Here is a 5,079-nt window from a genome sequence, read left to right as displayed (position 1 = left end):
GACCAGACAACTAAAGATAATACGTGCCACAAATACATCCTTTTATTTAATCAATATGTAAGTTCTAGCAGAATGTGAAGTTTTTATTTCAAATGATGTAATTTCCAAAAAGTTTTCGTTATAAAACCTTTACTTTGTATATCATTTTATATATGAGGCTTACTTTATTTAATCGTTTAAATTGTAACTATTTAAAAACAATTGCCTTCTTTTCAGAACGTTGAATATTGTTATATAGAAAAAACAAATTTGCACAATGTTCCTATTTCAAATCAGGCTAAGACAAAAAGCTGCTAAAACAACACGTGATATACAGCGTCTGCTCCAACAGCCACTATTGAAAGCAAAACATAATAATTATATTAGAAATTTGGTAGCGGCTACGAGAATCTTGAAGCTTAAAGGCGGATGTTCACGACTTTTTTTACACGATGTTCACCACTTATCTAGGCCAGGAAGCCACTCAGGGATAAGGGGTATTGTAAGTACAGTACGGTAGTGTGGATATTTAAAGTATCTACTTAACTGAGCGGTTCATCAGGAATTTGTTTACGTTGGACTTGAAGACATCCACGTTGTAGTCACGAGGGAAGTAGGCAAACGGTACAGAGTTTAACATGCGTGCAGTTTTAGGAAAGAAGCTTTGTTCATGGAATCTACGTTTTGATTTAGGCATAGATAAAGAGTGGGGAAAGTTTTTTTACAGTGGATTCAGCTAGGCGGGTGTTTTTTGTAAAAGATTGGCAGAGGGGGCAGAGATTGGAGTTCAGACGAGCACCTGCCAAGGAAATAACGATAAAATAAAGATAGGCTTGCAACGTCTCTTCTGTGGGAGAGATGGTTGCAGGGAAGAGAAAAATGCATCCCCCACTAAGCCACGAAGTATATTTTGTACTCTGTCAAGGGAGGATAGGCTATTTTAGCAGCTCCTGCCCAGATATGGGAGCAGTATTCCATCCTTGGCCGTACTTGGTTTTTATATAGATAGAAAATTACATCAGTAGTGAGATATCTTGTGGAGCAGTAGAAGCATCCCCCAATCTTTCCAGCGACCTTGGCAACAGACTTGATGTACGTGTTCCATTTCAGATCAGGAGTGAAGGTCAATCCCAGAAGCTAGTCAAAACATGGAGCTTCTCCTAGACGAGACCCATCCATTTCAATTGATACCAGATGAGGATCAGAGCGTTGATGATATAAAGATAGTAGTTTGGTTTTAGATGCATTAAAAGTAACCAGCCACGTTTTCTCCCACTGAACCACTCGTTTGAGATCAGAGGAGAGAGAATCAGAGAGAACTTTGCCATTTACAGCCTTTGATGTGTTGCTGTAGATGGTCGTGTCATCAGCATAGATGTCAACGAATGATTTAAGTGTGTGCATAGGGAGACACTGATGTAGAGCAGGAAGAGAGTTGGGCCCAGGATGGACCCCTGAGGGACTCCAGCATTAATACTGCAGGCCTCTGATTTTTGTCCATCAACCACTACAGATATACTATATATATACTATAGCCTATCAGAGATAAAGGATTTAATGATAGAGAGAATATTTCCAGTTATACCGTAGCTGGAGATCTTGTGAAGTAGGCGTTTATGACATACCTTGTCGAAGACCTTTGATATGTCAAGAGCAATTGCCCTGAAAAGGAAGCCTTTGTCAAGAGATTCACTAATCCTATGAGATATAACCGTTAGCACATCTGCTGTTCATCTTGCAGAACGGAAACCATATTGTGTGTCACTAAGAAGGTTATTTCTGCTGAGCTGGTTGACTATTTCTCTATTTAATATGGATTCCAGCAAATTACTCATGACACATAGGGGACTTGTTTGTCTGTACTGAGAGAGAGATGACTTATCACCTGAGTTCTTAAATACAGGGCATACTGATGAGGTTTTCCTTAATACAACGTTTAAACAGTTTCGTAAGTATGGGAGCAAGTTCTGGTTGAAGCTTTTTTTACACTATAATTGGGATACCGTCATGGCTAGTAGCTTTATTGGAATCAAGGTTCTTGATTAGCTTGGAGACTTCATGCACAGATATTTGTATGTTACCTAGCGTGTTTTGTGTTATAGGAGGAAATATGGGGAGTTGATGGCCATCGTCGCATAGAGTAGAATTAGCTGTAAAGTTGTTTGCAAATAGTTTGGCCTTGTCTTAAGCTGAGGAGATTACCTCCGGTCCGTTGATAATGGTTGGGATAGAACGCACACTGTTGTTCAGGATCGTATTAGTTATTTGCCAAACTGCTGGGAACCAAGCCGATGATCAGCTTATTTTTAATAGCTCATTAATAGCATTAGTCAAAGTAATCGACGACAAAATTATTGTAGTAATTGCTATTGAATTAGACATGAGGCATATGCCATTTACAGCTACTTGAAAGATTGGAGCAAAAAAAAAAAACATAATTGAGTTTCTCACGAATTGAACGGTGATAAAATGTAATGCTATTATATAGTGTCATCTTCCTCTCTTTAACGCAAAAAGAAAGACGCGATGCTCTATTGGATCTATTGGCTTACAGTGTCAAGTAGGTTCTTTATAACAACAGTTGACGCTCAGCTCTGGAGTTAGATGGCGACGAATATTCATGATACTCCAGAAAACCAGAATTGCAGCAAAACAAAGTAATTCCTAGTGTTTGATGGCCCGTCTGGTCTAATTAATTACAGTGTTTCGTTAATGTTGGCGAAACAATTACGGACGGAAGATCATTTCAACGGTAGATAAAATGCATCAGAAAGTCTGACAATAACATCGAGCATTAAGCAACAGAAAATGACCAATTCTCATCCATTGAAATGCACAACCACACGTTGCTAAATCGTACCCGCAAAACTTGAACTATTTGAGCTACAAAACTCTGCATCATCCGCCATACTCTCAAGACCTCGCAACACGTTTTAAGTATCTCGAAAAGAATAGCTCTATACACAATTGGGAGATCAAAAACGCCCTCGACGACTTAATCGCAACCTGGACGCAAGATTTTCAAAATACCATGGTTTTGCATTGGCAAAGCAGTGTTGTTTCTTATGGTGGTTATTTCGCTCAACAAATTCATATTCGAGCCGAGAGATTTTCATCTGAATTTAAATGGTAAAAACCGCAAACACGTTTTTATCAACCAGATAATGCCTAATTCTAGAGTATAGCAAAACCTTACCCTTAGTATATAAATACTATATTTAAACTAAACTTCAAACAAATAGTATTTATATATATATATATATATATATATATATATATATATATATAACGTTTTGTAATATTCTACTTTACAACTCTATTGATATATATATATACATATATGTATGTGTGTATATATATATATATATATATATATATATATATATATATATATATATAATAGTTACGCCAGCAGTTTGAACGGTACACTGTTGCTTTCGGTTTCGATTATAGCTGATAACACCCTAATTTTTTTTAACTTTTAAAATAACGACATTATATTAATATATCCGAGATCTGGCCGAATTAGGATACCATCATAAAGTGAGTTTTGCGATCTAGCACAGCCGGATGCACTCCGGCAAGCACACACAAACCGCAATAAAATGTAACAAGCCTGATATCCATTAGTCGCGTGCTGTTGTGTAATGAATGAATGCGTGAATGTAGGACAGGCATGAAATTGTTCAAGATAAATTAAAATGATCGAAAAGTGTGCTGAAATGAATTAAATAAATAAAAGGTCATTGATTTAGAATGACTTTAATGAACTTAAGGATGAATTGAATCCCTTTCAGAATGACTTGAATACTTAAAAATAAGTGGAATCCTTCAAAACCAACTTGAATGACCTGGAGAATTAATTGAATGGTTTTGAGACTGAATGGTTGTAAAGTGGATGACCATTTTACATTAAATTAATACAGAAAAGTGATCACCCACTTTATATCACAAAGTTACAAACATACGTACAGCATGTAGTAAGAACAGATACTACAATTTGATCTCAGCCAAAAGACCAAGAAAAGAGTATTTATTTGCTCCCCCACCGAGCAAATTAGGCACAAGACCGATTTTTGATGTGAGAAGTGAAGGGGAAAGGGGTATCTTTGTAACTAAAGTAAAAATTGAGTCAACATTAATATCAATACCCCATTCACTATGCGGATTCTAAACTAACTAATGAAAACCCCAGAGTTTTTGCAAGAAAGGATATATATATATATATATATATATATATATATATATATATATATACAATTTCTGTATGTGTGTGAGTGTCCAGTTTTTATGTGTGTGTCTGTGAAAATGTTCAATGATTGGAAAATAAAAAAGTTCTTGAATTTAGAAGAAACACAGTTCGTGTTATGAAATTAGGTATCTAGAAAATATATACAAAAATAAAATTGCCTAGTTCATTGTTAGTAAGGCCCTTCCCTGAGCTAATCTAGAAGGTTAGATCACCTACTGATTTTCCGAGGCACCGAAAACAAGTGGGAAGATCCCTGGCCGGATACACAAACTGGCGTCAAGCACCCACCTCTTGACAAACGCCACTCGAGGCAACCTCTTCCAATCGCATCTTATCTTTACATTAAGCACATGTTTAAAATAGACGATCAGATCCCGATCCGGAACAGATATCCCTTCGCGGACTCACTTGAGGCGTGTGATCCATACGACCATCCTCGCTACTGCTAGTATCGATAGAAAAACATTCTTTTCTCCCTAGGCAGCGGCGGATCAATGTTCTCCACACAATATGACTCGTCGAGTTCAAGCCAGCGCTTGGCATCGATGTGAGCCGTTACCACATTGACGTAACCTAGGAGGTTTTTGAGGCTGCTGCAGCAGAAAAAGGCATTATTGACTGTTTCCCTCATTTACTCGTAGCAGTGCAGGCAGTAGACCCGGATTTCTTCATTGTAAAGATTGAGTTCTTCAAGGAGTGGCAGTGCATCCCGGACAAGTTGACAGGAAAGGGAAAATTCCGAATTTGTAAGAAAGTCCCGTTCCGGCATCACACTACACTGGGAGCGGGTCTCCTCTATCGACATCCCCGTCCGTTTCACTAGCGGGTCCTTTATGATACGCCCCACT

At 37.7% G+C, this 5,079-nt stretch overlaps 1 pseudogene; it reads right to left on the bottom strand.

Moving 5' to 3' along the window:
- Nucleotides 1–3,846: 3,846 nt before the first annotated feature.
- LOC145284804 (U2 spliceosomal RNA) lies at nucleotides 3,847–4,009 on the bottom strand (annotated as a pseudogene).
- Between the last annotated feature and the right edge of the window lie 1,070 nt (nucleotides 4,010–5,079).

This window comes from Euprymna scolopes, chromosome 1 (assembly GCF_053919585.1).
Source record: "Euprymna scolopes isolate OS-2025 chromosome 1, ASM5391958v1, whole genome shotgun sequence".
NCBI classification, from domain to species: Eukaryota; Metazoa; Mollusca; class Cephalopoda; order Sepiida; family Sepiolidae; genus Euprymna; species Euprymna scolopes.
The sequence above is the reverse complement of the archived record's forward strand: the minus strand, read 5'-3'. Positions and strand labels throughout refer to the sequence as shown.